We start from the raw sequence: 17,803 nt of genomic DNA on the forward strand, positions 1-17,803 counted from the left end.
GAGCCACGCCCAGGCTGAGAAACATTCTTTGTGTTTTCTGCACCTGCAGCGTGACACTCACCTTGTTCGGATCGGTCTCCAGTAGGCCTGCATCTTTCTTCTGCGCTCAGCTCCTGCAAGAACAAGAACACTGTTAGGAACAGCCTTAACTTGCGGCGCTTCTGCCCATCATTCATCGCTTCTTCTGTTCTGCAGGCATCTTAGGCGGTGTCATTCCCATCCCGGCACGGCGCTTCCTAAGGAAAAGGGAAAAGAACAGAAAAAAGGCATTAGTAAGCATTCAGCAAATCTTCGCTTATTTTTAAAGACTGTACGAGCTTCAAACGCTTACCTGAATCCCAGCCGCTCTGGGGAACTCTGTCTCCGGAACTTCTCATCCATCTGCAAAAGGGAAAAAACACTCCAGGTTAGCGTGGAAACATCTAGAGGAGCCGCATACCGCGCTTACTCACCGCATTTCTTCTTCATAACCGGCATCCACGCTGAAAACATTGCGGCACCTAAAAGACACAGAAAAAGAACTCAGTTCAATACAAATACAAAAGGGTCGCATCGCGCATCGCGTTCTCACTCACCTTCAGCGCTACTGATCTCTGCAGCACTTCGCCATCCCCGGACACCGGCCATCATCTAAGGCAGGAAAGGAACAAAGTTGGAGAACTGTTCAAAAGACTCATTATACTTACCTGTCAGACTCTTGCCAGTGAATTTTAACTAGGCAGCAACGAGCACGCATCAATCAACGCACCCCTGCGCTGAAAGCAGGACGGAGAGCACACTTTCCAAGAAAACAAGGTGAGCTGTGGATCAAAGAGAAGGGTTGGACCCCGGGGAAGAAGGGGTTCAAGCACACAGAGACAATAGGGAGTTAAACTCTACCAATCCTGTGTTTCAGGCCCAGTCTCCAGTTGAGTAGACTCCAGGGAAGGGTTCGAGGTCATTAGAGGTCATAACAGGCTGAGTGACATACCCGTGGATACCAGGTGAGCGTTACAGAACACAAAGCCTCACATCAAAATCCACCTGGGCGTCATGGAAACGTCAAAAACCGACCAGTTAGCCCACATGTTGGGGCAGCTATGTTCCGAAGTACATGCAGCCAGGCAGGAGACCAACACCCTGAGGAGAGAGCTGATAGTAGCCAAAGAACACACTGATGATTTAAGTCGGCAACTTCTCCAGTCACAACCAGGGCATGCACCATTGCTGGGAAGTGTGCCCTCGATGCCAGCACCATCAGCCAATCCCTCTTCAGCTAACCCTTCCTGGGGCAGTTCCCTTGGCCCTGCCCGAACTATTTACGGGGGATCCCAAGAGGTTTGCAACGTTCATGAACCAGTGCCGCCTGCACTTCCTTTGTAGACCAGGGGCCTTTCCGAATGACCAATCACGGGTCGCTTTTGTGCTACCCTACCTGAGTGGTAGCGCCGCAGACTGGTCTGTGCCCTTTGTGGCCCAAGACGATCCTTTGCTGCATGACTTCAGGGGCTTTCAGCAGGAGATAGAAAAGCTGTTTGCCCGTCGTACTCATGGGCAGGCATTAGACAACGAACTTCTGTCCCTACGCCAAGGGAAACAAGACCTATTAACGTACATAGCCGCGTTCAATAGACTCGTAGTTGAAGCAGAATGGCCAGTGGAGAAGAGAACCATGTTATTTCATCAGGGGTTGAGGGGGGAGCTCAAGGATGTTCTCGCACAAGTAGTGAACCCCCCGAAAGACTGGTCAGAATTCATTGACCTTGTTGTTCAACTGGATCATAGGTTGCAGGACCGAAGAGCAGATCGAACCAGACCGGACCCTCGCCCTATGTATGTGAGTTCAAAGGACAATATTGCCCGCACAACGGAAGGTTCAGGAGAACCAATGCAAATCGGGGGGTCAGATCCCCCTTGACTAAAGCGGAAAGGATAAAAGGAGACAACAGCAGTTATGTCTGTACTGTGGGAGGTCAGGTAATTTCCTTAAAGAGTGCCCTGTGAAGCCACTGAGGAGGACGGTAGGGGCCACGGACAAGGAAGATGCCATCAAGGAATCGGAAAACTCCCCAGCCCGGCAAGTGTAGGGGTCCATTTGTCGAGCGAAGAAAGTGAACTACAGACCTCTCATTTTGCACTATCTGTGGTCTTGATCAATCACCAACAACCATCTCGGATGCACGCAGTAAGAGCATACATTGACAGTGGAACCAGTGGGAATTACATCGACCAGGGTCTTGTGGCAAAGATGGGGCTTCCGTTACGCCCTAAATCAACCGCCAACACTGTTACCACTGTTGACGGCACGGAAATAGCTTCTGGTCCAGTATCCCAATGTACTGCAGCTTTAACCCTTCTGTGCCAGGATGGACACCAAGAATCTACCAGTTGATTTTGGGAATGCCATGGTTGGTAGCTCACAATCCTTGAATCGATTGGCGAGCAAAAGAATTGGCCTTTCCCGAGACTTGCGCCCACACATGTTATCGCCAAGAGAAACAACCAATAGACACCAGAATCTCCACTCTTGCGACTGTGGCACTCGGCACCCTACCAAGTGAATACCAGGACTTTCAAGATGTCTTTCAGAAAGAACAGGCTAATACCCTGCCACCGCATAGACCATACGATTGCCAAATCGACCTGATACCCGGTGCACAAATCCCTTGTGGGTGAATTTATGCACTCACGGAACCAGAAAACTAGCACCTGAAGGCCTATCTTGAACAATACCTGGCCAACGGGTTCATCCGTCCCTCGAAGTCTCCAGCAGCCAGTCCTCTATTCTTTGTACCTAAAAAGGAGGGGGACTTGAGAACGTGCATCGACTATCGCGCACTGAAACAGATTACCGTAAAAAAACACTACCCCCGCCACTGATCCCTGAATTGCTTGATCAAGTCAAAGATGCCCAAATCTACACAAAACTAGACCTGAGGGGGGCATATCACCTTGTTCGCGTAAAACAGGGGGACGAATGGAAAATCGCTTTTCGCAACAATGCAGCTTGTACGAATATCAAGTAATGCCCTTTGGCCTTTGCAACGCGCCTGCAGCATTTCAATACTTCATGAACCATGTCCTACGGGAATTGATTGATGTCTGTGCTCTAGTGTACATCGACGATATTCTAGTATTGTAACGCTCACCTGATTCCCGCAGAGGCGCCAGTCTTGACTGGGTGAATGCCGTATCTTCAAAGGTGATGTGTAACACACGGTTGGCTCTTTGGGCTGGACCTCTGTGCACTGTATGTCTGACTCGAAGAGTGAGATGTCTGCAGATAAAAAATATGGGATTAATGAACTGGGGTTATTGGGTGCCTCTCTCCTCTTCCCTTTCTCTTCTCCTGTAGAACCCCAAAGGTTAACACCCTCACCTTAGGTAAGTGAACGCCGAGCTCTCCATCTGCCTCGGGGCAGGGTGCCGTAACCAGTTTCTTCACTGGATAAGGGTGCAGGCCTCTTGACCTCAGAGGACTGCTGTCCGTCGTTAACTGCACGAACGGTAAGTTCTGGGCACTTCAAATGTCTTAAAAGTCTTTTGTAATGATATCTCTTGTTTTGCAGGGTTCCGGCGATGGCGGATGGCGGGCTGATGAGAGTTGAGGATCGAACCCGCGTGAGGAATAGAAGCGCCTGGAAGCACGTAAGTAAGCGCTTGTAGCCTGCTTCACGATGCGCACTAACTGTCCCTTTTATCTTGCAGGTACAAGTTCGGAGCTTTAGAGAAGCTGAAGGGTGCTAGAATACTCACTGGATTCGGCGTGGGAAGGAGTAATGGCACGTGAGTAATAAAGTTGCCCAATGTCTTTAAACGCACCTTCTTTTGTCTTTCAGATGCGGGATGCAGCGCCGAAGGCCTCCGGAGCGTGCAAAGAGCTGGTAAGCTTTTGTCTTTCAGATGCCGGAATGCAGTGCGAAGACCTCCGGAGCATGCGAAGAGTAGGTAAGCCTTTGTCTTACAGATGCCGGAATGCAGCGCGAGGCGTTGGTGACAGCCGATGGACCAGGTAAGAGATGCGCTGCCACTGAAGACCGTAGTGCTAACCTGTTCTTTCTTTGTCTTTACAGGTGCTGCTGAAGACTGGATTCCAGGATGGTAAGCCTTTGTTCCCTTAGGCCCAGGATCAGAAGCAGAAGACACGATGAGCGTTCTGCTGCAGAGAATGCAGAATAACGCAAAGCAAGATTCATCCATCGGGTGTGGTTTAAATAGCCTCCTGTAGTGCTTAGGTGTCTCCTTCCACAGCCACGCCTAGGTAAGAAAAGAGGTCCTGCTTTCCAGAAGAGTTCCAGTGTTCTGAACCTAGGGAGTGGCTCCTGCCCCACCCAACAGGAAAAGTAGTCCCAAACAGAAGAGGATCAGGGGTTCAACTGGCAGGTAAGTAAGCAGCATGGTCTGCTGCAGGTAAGTCCACCCAAGCATTATGAGCCCGGCGCTTCCAGCGCTGGGACTGGGCATCTTTATGAGCCTGGTGCCACTGGCGCCAGGACAGGGTCCAAAAGGTCCCAATTGGGACTGGCTGGCACTCGGAACCGGGGTTATGGGTCTGCTTCCAAGGGAGTCGGGCAAGTCCTGATCTTTTGGAAGCAGAGATCATGACAAGTATATTCCACATCAAAGCAGGACCACGTTAAACACGTTCGATCCGTATTGGAGAAACTCTGTCAGCACCAGCTCTACGCCAAGCTCGGAAAGTGCTCATTCCACGTCTCCGAGGTGGAATTCCTGGGCTTTATTCTCAGACCGAATGGAATCCGAATGGATGTACACAAGGTAGATGCTTTCCTGAACTGGCCATCCCCAAATTCATTCAAGGGCGTTCAAAGTATGCTGGGTTTTGCAAACTTCTACCGCCGGTTCATCCCAGGATTTTCGCAAATCGTGCATCCCATCACGTCATTGCTAAGGAAAAGCAACAAAAAGTTCCAGTGGACAACAGAAGCCGAGGAAGCTTTCCAGGAACTCAAAGCAAGATTCACATCTGCCCCAATCTTACGCCACCCTCGCCCTGATCTCCCATACCTGGTGGAAACAGACGCCTCAAGCATGGCTATGGGAGCCGTCCTCTCACAAAAGGACCCCGAAACGGGCCAGTTACACCCTGTTGCCTTATGGTCACGTAAATTCACCATCCCCGGAACTCAATTATGCTATCACAGACAAAGAACTCCTGGCCATTAAGTCAGCCTTTAAGGCATGGTGGCACTACCTCTTGGGCGCCAGACACACAATCACCGTAATAACTGACCACCGGAACCTCCAGTACCTAAAAACGGCAAAGGCCCAATCCTCACGACAACTACGTTGGCCTCTTTTTTTTGCTGAATATGAATATGTAATTACATTTCGACCAGGGGTGAAAAACGGGAAGGCCGATGCCCTTTCCCGTATGGGGCTGGAAGAGCAAGGGTATCAGACCCCTGACCCAATAGCAATCATCCCAAGTGACAAGCTCCTAGGATTCACAGCAACCATAACTCAGAAAGAATTACATGAAGAAATCCAAAACCTCATGAGTCCGGAGCAATTACAAGCGTGGAGTGCACAAGGAGAACATTACATGATAAAAGATCAGATGCCCTACTTCAGGAATCATTTATTCTTACCAAACCAAGAACTACGAGAGCAAGTCATGTCCGGTTATCATGATTTCTTGATCGAGGGCCACCCTGGAATCGCTAAAACCCTAGCCAAGGTAAAACGAAATTATTGGTGGCCCACGTGGTGTAAAGACATCATCCAATTCATCCTATCTTGTGGAGTGTGTGCTCAAAACAAGTCATCCAAGCAGAATCCGGCTGGGCTATTACAACAATTGGAAATCCCACCAGCACCCTGGCACACGTTGTCCCTCGATTTTATTACTGACTTACCACCTAGTCAAGGGTTTAACACTATTCTTGTGGTCGTGGACCTATTTTCAAAAATGGCACATTTCATTCCTCTTAAGGGGCTCCCAAATGCTTCCACTCTGGCAAAGGTATTTCTTGAAGGCATCGTACGGCTCCATGGGGTCCTTCAGTTTTAGTCTCAGACCGAGGTACTCAATTCGTATCTAACTTCTGGAGAAAATGCTGCTCTATGGCCCAGAGCGACATCCGGCTATCCACCAGTCACCATCCCCAAACGGATGGTCAAATTGAGAGGACAAATCAGACGCTCGAGCAGTATCTGCGTTGCATGTTACACCAAGCTGAAGGAAGCTGGTTCGACCTATTATGGATAGCTGAATATGCTTATAATAATTCCCTACACACCAGCACTGGGCAGACACCCTTTTATACCATCTATGGCAGGCACCCACGTACTTCTGAGTTGTGGATGTTCCTACAACCCTGGAAATGCCAGCAGTCAAAACCTTGCACACAACCATTTCTCAAACCTTTAAAAGGGCAGCTGAACACCTACTTCAAGCTAAGAATCGCCAAAAGAAGTTTGCTGATCAACACCGAGCAAAGGCCCCCAACTACCAAGTGGGAGACAAATTCTGGCTGGCGTCTAAACACGTGTCCATTAAAGGAACCCGAACTTTCTGTCCAAGATACCTGGGTCCATTCACCGTCACCTCTGTGATAAATCCTGTGGCAGTCAGACTAGCTTTGCCGTCAAACATGCAAATTCATCCCGTGTTCCACGTGTCTCTCCTTAAACCTGTTCAACCTGGGACCCAGGTAGCAATGCCATCGCAGCCAGTAGTAGTCGCCGGGGAGCCAGAATTCGAAGTCAAGGACATCCTGGATTCAAAGTATGTCAGATCCAAATTATACTACTTAGTAGACTGGAAGGGGTATGATCCACAAGACAGGACATGGGAGCCTTGTGAGTACATCCATGCACCTCGCTTGCTTAGACAATTTCATCAAAACCATCCAAACAAACCAGGACCAGACAGAAGAGCCACCTTGATAGGGGCCTTGTGGGGGGAGTGCTGTCATGATTCCTGCCCCTCATGTCCCCAGCCCTCCAAGATGTCAGGCTGGAGCCAGGCCACGATCACCTACATGGCCCTCAAGGGCCTCTCCATCCCTCCAAAGACCCACTTGGAGTCAGACTTGACGCTTGTGGCACCAGACTCACTCACTCCCATAGGATAACAATGGGGATTGGACTTGTAGTGCATTGATGGGGACAAGATGGATGCCCCCACATATTTTGGTTCCCAGAACTGCATGTGCAGTCTAGTCTTTTGGGTGTGGTTCAGCCCAGAGACACCTGGGATAGCCAGAGACTATTTAAGCCATGCCCAGGCTGAGAAACATGCTTTGTGTTTTCTGCACCTGCAGCGTGACACTCACCGTGTTCGGATCAGTCTCCAGTAGTCCTGCATCTTTCTTCTGCGCTCAGCTCCTGTAAGAACAAGAACACCGTTAGGAACAGCCTTACCTTGCGGCGCTTCTGCCCATCATTCATCGCTTCTTCTGTTCTGCGGGCATCTTCGGCGGTGTCATTCCCATCCCGGCACGCCGCTTCCTAAGGAAAAGGGAAAAGAACAGAAAAAAGGCATTAGTAAGCATTCAGCAAATCTTCGCCTCATTTTTAAAGACTGTACGAGCTTCAAACACTTACCTGAATCCCAGCCGCTCTGGGGGAACTGTGTCTCCGGAACTTCTCATCCATCTGCAAGAGGGAAAAGACACTCCAGGTTAGCGTGGAAACATCTAGAGGCGCCGCATACTGCGCTTACTCACTGCATTTCGTCTTCATAACCGGCATCCACGCTGAAAACATTGCGGCACCTAAAAGACACAGAAAAAGAACTCAGTTCAATACAAATACGAAAGGGTCGCATCGCGCTCTCTCTCACCTTCAGCGCTACTCATCTCAGCAGCACGTCGCCATCCCCGGACGCCGGCCATCATCTAAGGAAGGAAGGAACAAAGTTAGAGAACTGTTCAAAAGACTCATTATACTTACCTTTCGGACTCTTGCCAGTGACGTAACTAGGCAGCAATGAGCCTGCTTCAATCAACGCGCCCCTGCGCTGAAAGCACGACGGAGAGCACACTTTCCAAGAAAACAAGGTGAGCTGTGGATCAAAGGGAAGGGTTGGAACCCAGGGAAGAAGGGGTTCAAGCACACAGAGACAATAGGGAGTTAAACTCTATCAATCCTGTGTTTCAGGCACAGTCTCCAGTCGAGTAGACTCCAGGGAAGGGTTTGAGGTCGTAAGAGGTCAGAACAGGCTGAGTGATGTCCCCGTGGATACCAGGTGAGAATTACACCTGTGTACTTGTTAGCTTGCAGAGAAGAGCTAACTTTAATTACATTATCTCTCATAATTTTCAGTCTTCCACAGCAAAATTCATACTCTATCTTACCTACCTCTTGCACATATCCCTGCATGATATCATAAATTACTAAAGAAGGAAAACACTCAGGTGGATGGATAAAAACTCACATAGGAAAACTAGATCTACCAAACTACTTCCCAGTTTTAGGTAACAATGCAAACATTTTTCCAACATTTGGTTCACCCCCAGTATTCCCAGCTGCCTGTAAGGAAAACTAGAGGACAGGCACATCTGGATGCCTAATTTCTGCAAAATTCCTGCCAAACCCTTGATACAAACTGCGCCCCTTAATCTGAGATAATACTGTTGGGGAAATTATGTAACCATAGAATACCTTGGAGAAGATTCTGCACTAAACTAGAAGTATCTAACTTCTTTTTAAAGGAATGAAATGGTGAGCTTTGCGTAGAAGATCCACAACCACGAGAATTGCTTTATATTCCGGATCATTAGGAAGCTCAGCAATGTAGTCCATATATAAGGTGGGCAGGGTCCGGGTGGGAATGGTAAGGGTGGTAGTAGTGCTCAGGCTTCCCAATTTCCATTTTAGCTCTAGCACACATCTCAACGAATCCCACATAGTTTAAACATTCTCGCCCTGACCAACCGGCTACTCTGGACATCAGACCCTTGAGCACCTACATCCTCTTATGATTCTCAGTGAGGGGATGATGATCATGGACTCATTTCATCAAATCTGGGACATTTAAATGTACCACAAAATGCTGTTCAGAGATTACCTGGCTTCGATCTTCTGAATTGATGTAATATGAGGAGGAAATGCATTCACTTTATCTTTTTGGGGACCTGATTTACACTTTATTGGAAAATCAGTATCTACACATATAAGGACCTGTCTTGCTATCAGAGCTCCAGCATTGTACAACTTGTCTTTTTATTAGTAGTATTTTGCTTCTAATGTATACCATTATTGCCCTTTAAAAAAAAAAATACCTAAAAGTCCAATTTCAACTCCTAGTTTGCACCCTTTCTCAAGTCGAGTGCTTACACCTGCACACCACTAGTGATCGGATCATAAAGCCTGTACGAGCATGCATAAACTTAAGCAGAGCACAGTGCACAAGTCACTATGTGATATGATATGATATGATGTGATAATTTATTTATATAGCACCTATACACAAAGTGTTTCAAAGCGCTTCAAGGCAAGGGAGGGAACAAGGGAAAATACAATGACATTCTTACAGGCCATGAACAGTAAGGATATCAAATTAACTATCATACTCAGCCTGACAACCTTTCAGATAGTTCAAGTGTTAAGACATAGATAAGGAAAGGAGGGGAGAGTGGAAGGAAATGGAAACAGACAGACGCCTACCGTAGTAGGCCTGACAACATTTCTGCTAGAGCAGGAGAAAAACAAAAGGTGGGGGCGAGGGGTGCAGAAAGGGAGGGGTGAAACAAAACAAGCAACTATCGAATTAGATCTGACGACATTTCAGATAGTTCTGAAGGGCGGGGGAGGAGACAGACAAGGTTGTTGTCATACTAGGTCCAGGGACAATTCTGATAGAGTAAGTGCATATTAAGTGCAAAATTGGTGTGCCGGAAATGTTCTTTGTTTAAACGCCAACAAGACTGAGATCCTCCTCATTGGTACACCCACTCCATCCTTTCCCCTCACTCTCTGGCCGGCCTCCCTTGGCCCTCCTCCTGCCCCCACCAGTGAAGCTAAGAACCTCTGGGTTATCTTTGACTCCAAACTTTCCTTCTCTGCACACATCTCTGATGTCTCCAAAAAGTATAATTTCATACTACACCTCCTTAAAGGCACTCCTCCTTTCCTCTCCTTCCCTGTCTCCCAAGCTCTGATTCTCCCTAGGTTGGACTACTGTAACAGCCTCTTTCTAAATCTACCTGCCTCCACTCTCCACCCTCTACAACTAATCCAGAACAGAACTGCGAGACTTGTCCTTGGCCTCAAGCCCTGGGATCGTATCTCTCCAGCTCTGAAATCCCTTCATTGGCACCCTGTGGCTGCAAGGATCAAATTTAAAACCCTTTGCATTGTCCACAAGACTTTCTGGGGCCTGGGTCCACATTACCTTCAACTATCCCTCCGTAAATACCTCCCCTCTAAAGCCCTTTGCTCCTCTACCTCCAACTCACTCATGGTCAGTCGTTTTTCTAAGAAATGAGCTCTGGGTAGATCTTTGTCTTCTGCGGGGGCTTCCCTCTGGAACTGCCTACCTGCCACTTTGAAACTTGAGGAGAACCATCTACGGTTCCAGAAGCTCCTCAAGACCCTCCTCTTCGCCTCTGCCTTTGCCCCTCTTCTCCCCTGCTGATCTGCTTTCTCGCTCAGCAATGCCGCACCTGGCCAACCTCTGCCCTTTGGGCCAAGGTACCTGCTCACCCTGCAACCCTACTGAACTGCTCCCGTGGCACCCGTGGCACCCCCTGCACTGGGGCCTGTATCTGAACCCATACAGGTCCCCCCACTCTTTGTCTGCAATGATCAATTACTCCCTATTCTGACTAACCTTGCACTTGGCCCTCACAGGTTGCACTAGCACTGTTTTGATTCGCTGCATTTATTTATTTATCCACTTACTATTTATCTTGTCCTCTCTTATGTTCTGCACTTTCCAATTTCTCCCCCTTCCCATGAAATGTCCCCCTTTTCCCTTCCCCTTGCACTTGCTCATTCTCAATGTCACTGGGCCTAAAAAGATTGTTGTTTGTTCTCTCCACTGTTCCCCTCCCTTTGCCTGGTCGCGCTCTGAAACACCTGTGTATGAGCACGATATAAATAAAATATCATATCATATCATCATATCATATCAAAGTAAGGGGGGGAGATAGGAAAAGGGACAAAGGGAGGAGAGAACAGAGAGTAAGCAGTCAAAAAGAGTGGGGAAGCAAGAGGGGAGAGCAAATACAATTGCAGAAGTCAGTAGTAACACATAGGGCCTCATTACGAGATTCCCGCTAAAAACGGAGTCATTACCGGCATGGAGGTAATAGCGTGTCCGTGAACCCTTGACGCCGCTAATAGCGGGTGATTACGAGTGCGTGAGCACGCACGAACCACCATGCCGGTAATGGATGCACCGCCATGCCGCCAAAGGCCCTCCAACCTTTAGTCCCGCCGATACCGCCTCCGCCAAGGAGCAACCCCTTAATAACGACCCGATAATAACATCATGCTAATGCCGGGCTCATAATACCGGACACGGAAGAAACGTCATCGCGTCGGAATGGGAAATGCGCCGGCAGCCATCTTTAAAAACACAATCCATTGCAATCCTCTCAATCCAGCAGTGATACAGAGGAGAGAGCATGGCCATACCATCCAGCATGTCTAAGGCTACCCGCAAGACAAACCCCCGCCTGCGCAAGAAGCGCTTCTCCGATGAGGAGCTAAACATACTGGCTGATATCCTTGCAGCCCATGCAGATGAGGTTTTTGCAAACAACCTCAAAAGGGAAGTCCAGTAAGAAAGAAAGAAATCTGGGAGGAGGTTGCGCTCAAGGTGTCAGCACCACCCCTGCACAGTCAAAGACTGTAAAAAACGATTGGACGACCTACGTCTCTGGGTCCGTAACATCTTGGCCTCTAATCACAGGGAGGCCATGGCCACAGGCGGGGGTGCCCACTCACCAGATAAACTGATGCGCTGGGAAGAGATTTGCAGCACTACCATACAAATGGAGTCCATAGAGGGCTTTGGCAAAATGGAGACGGGTGCTGCGACATCGGGAGATGGAGGTGAGTGACCCTGCAAACCCCAGTAGGCCAAACCATGACATAGTACAACTGATGTGAAAGTGAGCCAAGCCAATGCATGGCCCATCATACACACATATACAGATCCATGTCCAGATGGAGGCCCAAACCCTGGCACAATGAAATGTATGCTCCGTGCCAATCCCATTACCAACAGAGACCCAACACAGAGGGACCATTTGCATGTCATACATCACACAAACCTCAATACAATGGCATGCCACCTAGTACGCATCAGTGCCGAATGGAGACGCCACGGCTTATGCCAATATGCCCCCCCCCTGAAAGTACCCTGTGTGACACATTTGTAAGAATGCAATGCATGAGAAATGAAATACTCTACAGTAGCAACTCATGCATCTTGCATGTAACACCATCACTGATGCCCTGCATCTCTTGTTCCCCCACAGGCACTGATGCAGAAGGTGAAGGGCAGGACCCTGCCCCAAGGGCATCAACATCCAGGGCCAGACCACAGGGCACTGGGCATTCCACCTCCGGGGCAGCACTGCGGCCCAGAGTGCAACCCAGGGCACCTGTACAGGCCAGGCAGGCTGATGCGGAGACAACAGCAGCGGACGAGACTGCGAAAACTGAGCTGGCAACAACAGCTGAAGGTGAGGCTGATGGCACGCAGTCCGCTGCCACCAGTTCAGTGGGTGAGGCAGCAGCCACAGCTCCGCTCAGCGATGTGGATGTGCAAGCGGAGGAGTAGGAGGACATTGATGGCACAATCCATGTCGAATGTCCCCACACCCCAAGCCCCCCGTCCATCCCCCACCACACCACTCAGGGCACACTGTCCAGCCCCATGCAGGAACCAGTGGTTCAACTGCACAGTCCGCAACTTACAATCACCCTAGAGGCCAGCCCTGCAATGGCCCACCCAGCTACAACACCCTCTACCTCCACAGCCCCCACTGACATGGAGGCACGCCTGTCAAGGGTAGAGGCCCTCCAGGACTCGATGATCGAGCTGGTGCGCCAGTATGTGGCTGAGGGCGAGGAAACACGACGTGAGATCCGGGAAGCGAATGCTGGAACCATTGCGGCCATCAATGCAAGTGCCATAATGATCTGTGACAGTTTGGGGGCCGTCACAAAGGTACTAAACAGGATGCTCGAACACATTCAGCACCAACAACCTGCACCGGTGGTGCAAAACCCATCCGCATCCACCCCATCGCCCACTCCTGCAAGCCCCACTCCCTCAAGCCCTGTGCGGATGACGAGGCGCAGTGCAAGGCACACAGAAATGCTTCCCCTAACAAAAAAAGTCCGGAAATAGCCAGTTCAACCACATTGGGTGTGGGATGACAATGGGTGAGGGGGGAGGTGGTGTTGGTGGTGTTGAGGGGATTAAGGGGGTGTTTATTGGGGGGTTTAGGTTGTTTGGGGGGTATGGGGTGTTTGGGGGTATGGGGTGTTTGGGGGCTATGGGGTTTTTGGGGGTAGGGGGTGTTTGGGTGTTTTTGGGGGAGGGAGGAGGGCGTGTGAGTGGTGGAGGGAGGATGCACTATGTTGTTATTTTTCTTAATACACCAGTTGTGTTCAAAATCATTTCATGCCTGGACATTGTTCATTTCGTGTGTGTTCATTCTATTCATGACAGCACACATTTCCCATGTCCACACGGTCCCAGTGCTCAGTGTAGTACTGACACATAACCATTAATGTCCCTGTGGTTCAGAAGTAATTGTCAATCAGTGATTGGCGTACAGCGCAGCCATCTTGTGCATCACGTACTGCCAGGGGTGCTGCTTCTCCTCCATCATCATCCTCATCATCCTCACCCGGTGCATGCATGTCAATGTCAGGTGGCAGTGGTACGTTTCTCCGGATGCACATGCTGTGCAGCATGACAAAGACCATGGCGATCTTTGCCACCTTCTCAGGGCCATAAAGGAGTGCTCCACCAGACCTGCTTAGGCAGCAAAACTATGCCTTCAACAGGCCAAAGGTCTGCTCAATCACAACACGGGTACGGGTATGAACTCGATTGTACTCCTCTTCTTGCCTGTTATGTGGGTTCCGCACAGGGGTAAGTAGCCACGGCTTCAAGGGATAGCCTCCATCACCTGCATGGGAGCACAAAGAGGTATGTGTGAGTCAATCTGAGCTGACACCTTTAGGATCAACGGCGATGGCTGCAGTTATATGGTGTTGACATGCACATGTCCCTGGATGTATGCACACAGGTTCATTTGATGCATTGTGTACTGCACAATGGTCTACTAGTGTGGATTGCCTTGTACAGATGATGCAGGGGGTTCGCTTGCATGCTGATTTGGATGTACTGTGGATGCAGAATGATGTCTTGCCACCCATTATTGCAGTGTATCCTACTCTGTACCTAATCACACTAGCGGCATTGGCACAGTTGTAATCATGTTTAGTCATGCATCGCTTGACATACCCATGGTGGTCTGCTTGTGCGTCAGGCATGTTGTCATTGATGTGCGGCATTGGTCTTATGTATGGCATTGATGTGTCATGTTCAGGTTGGGATGTTCAGGACAAAAGTGTTTAGCTCTGAGTGCATTGTCCACTCACCACCCAAACCCACCCAGGTGAAGTAATCACCCCCCCATCCCACCCAGGTGGAGTATGCATCCCCTCCAATCCCAATCAGGTGGCGTATGCATCCCCCCACCTCACAACCCCAATGCGCTGCCATGGCCCAGTCAGGCAACTTACCGAGTAGCCAAGCACATCGTCCAGCATGTCACTCCATGTAGCAGGGTAGCGCGGAGTTACGCAGCACCATGACATCATGTGTAGATCCGGGATATGGTGTGCAACAATGTGTGATGATCTTGCTGGAGTCACATACCATCTGCACATTGATGGAGTGGTATTGCTTGCGATTGTGGTACACCACATCATTGGCATGAGGGGCCACCAATTTTACATGGGTGCAGTCGAGGGCACCGACGCAAGTGGGCATGCCTGCCACTGCATGGAAGCCTACTTTGGTGTCAGCGAGCACCAGGCCAGTCCGTGGTAGAGAAATGTGGATGCTTGCATGCTTCAGGAGGGCATCAAGCACTTGGGTCAGCATGCGGGACAAGAGTGGTTGTGATATGCCATGCAGCTGCCCCACTATGTGCTGGTAGGTGCCTGTGGCCAGGAAGTGGAGCACAGACACCACCTTTAGTAGAGGGGGGGTGGCAGTGCGGATTTCTATCAGGTTGACAATCTCGTCGTATATCATGTCCACTATGGTGGTGATGGTGTCCCGGTCCAACCGGTACAGGATGTGGATCTGCTCAGGGGTTAGATTGAATGGACTGGGTCTGCTGCAAGGGATTGGTGGCTGCCTACGTGGTACCACTGGCTGCACTGGTGGAACTTGCTGGGCCTGTCTCACCCTCCATCTCCTCCTGTGTCTCCTCTGTGCTGCCTGTTGTTGTAGTTGTAGTTGCTGTTGCTGTTGCTGTTGCTGTTGCTGTTGTTGTTGTTGTTGTTGTTGTTGTTGTTGTAGCAGTACAGGCATGTCTTCCAGCCCCATGATTGCAACAGCTAGTGGGATCATTTTGGTGTTGGAAGAGGTGTGGTGTGGGGGTGTATTCCTTTTGTACTGGGACAGGCTCCATTGACTCCATCTGTGATGATTGTGTGCACCTGTGGCAGTGGCCTGCACTGCAGGTTGCTATTTACGGGTGGTCCGCGATGCCTGAATTGCCGCCGTCGTACAGGCCCTAATTACTGCCTTCGGGATGCTGGTAAGTGCATGCCCGCGTAACCTGTGATGTCCTCCTGTTAGCGGCATCCCGGTATTGACACAGCGAAGGGGCGCGTGTACGCGTACATGCCGGTAAGAAGGAACACGGTATGGGCTGTGGCGGTATTGGTGGGTTGTCGGGTCGTAATGGCTCAGACCCGTTAACAATGCCGGTATTGCCATTCCGCCTTCCTTTTTTCATTACTTCCATACTCGTAATGAGGCCCATAATGTTGCATGCCAGGATACAAGATGAAGATGGGAACCCCATCATTCAGGGCCATCATGAGTACAAGATGCAAAGGAAGTCCAGCATGAGAGTTGAGAAAGGGTGATGCACAGTGAAACAATGAAGTCCATAAAAGTCAAATCCAGCATTGGCCACAAGACGGTGATGGTGAAATCAGAATGTGTCAGGAAAGACTCCTGCAGAAGTAGGCTGAAGGAGGGCAAGGAGGGGGGAGGAGCAAGGTAGAAGAATCAAGCAGAACACGCAACACCTGTGTGTGAGAAGGGACGGGGGCACAAGGGAACAACGCAGGAGGACCAGAGAGGGTGGGAATGGCCCGTGGGGACAGAGGGAGTAAACACGTGTTGGTGCATGCTTACCTGCTGTCTGAGCAGGGGGTCGGGTCCTGGGTCGTCCTGGGCTGAACAGGTCCAAACAGGAATTGCCCTTTTCTTCGTCAGCCCTTTGCTTTCGGACGTCCGGCTGAGAGCCGCCCTTGATCTAAGAGTTAAGAGCATGAAGGAAGAGGCAGGGCTAAGAAGGTGCGTGGTGCTTAGGCCAGGTGACCTAGATCCACTGCACCTGTTCCCCATCTGCAAAGGAAAAGAGGCTGGAGGGCTCCTTAAGTAGGGAAAAAGATTGGCAACCCGGAAGGCACCAGGTGGGCGGGGCTTGATAAGTGAGGAAAAAGAGCAGCAACCTGTAAGGCGACAGGCGGGCAAGCCTTAGGCCAGATGACCTAGATCCACTTGCACCTGCTCCCTATCTGCAAAGGAATAGATGCTGGAGGTCTCCTTAAGTAGGGAAAAAGAGCAGCAACCAGGAAGGCACCAGGTGGACAGGGCTTGCTAAGTGGGGAAAAAGAGCGGGAAACCTGGAAGGTGCCAGGTGGGCAGGGCTTAGGCAAGGTGACCTAGATCCAATTGCACCTGCTCCCCATCTGCAAAGGAAAAGAGGCTGGAGGGCTCCTTAAGTACGGAAAATGGCGGCAACCAGGAAGGCACCATGTCGGCGGGGCTTGTTAAGTGGGGAAAAAGCTGCAACCTAGAAGGCGACAGGCGGGCAGGCCTTAGGCCAGATGACCTAAATCCACTTGCACCTGCTTCCCATCTGCAAAGGAAAAGTGGCTTTGCACCATCTTGGGGTTGGCGTTCAGTGCTACTTCGCATGACAGTAGATAATGCTATCTGTTGGTTTGGCTGTAACCTTTGCCATGGGACATGTGTTTCTACATCTGGTCAAGCACCATGGAGAGGTGTAGTTAGTTTGTTTTTTTAAGCCAATTTCCAATGGAAAAGGAAACAAATGTGTCAAAGCCTGCTTGCTCAGACAAAGGGTCTTGTATTACAGCAATGGGTGCATCACATATCGCAGACTACAAATGTCAAAGGTAATATTCAGGACTTGTTTTCTGAAATTTTGAGTGGACCCCGAGGGTTGGATCTCTTCCTAGACCGAATGCATAGGGTGTTTTCGAACTTTCAACAATGCAAAAACCTGGTTCCAGACTTCCTTGCAAGAGTGCATTGTTTTAAGTCTAACGTGCTGATTTCTCAGAAGACACGAGCACAGACCATAATGACCTTTAGCAGCAGCACTGTTACCCTTTTAAAAGATTTGACTCCAGGAACGATTAATACATGTTGACAAATAAAGCCCCTTACTCAGTGCCTGCATGAGAAGTCGATTCACTATAGATGGGGATATTCTTTTTGGATCATCTTCACGCATGAAGTGGTTCAACATTAGTTTACCACTCTTCAGGCGGCGGTGGCAGTGCTTAAGATCCTGCAGCATGATATCATGATGGCAGATATCGGAGA

This window comes from Ambystoma mexicanum, chromosome 12 (genome assembly GCF_040938575.1).
Source record: "Ambystoma mexicanum isolate Mex_15411 chromosome 12, UKY_AmexF1_1, whole genome shotgun sequence".
NCBI classification, from domain to species: Eukaryota; Metazoa; Chordata; class Amphibia; order Caudata; family Ambystomatidae; genus Ambystoma; species Ambystoma mexicanum.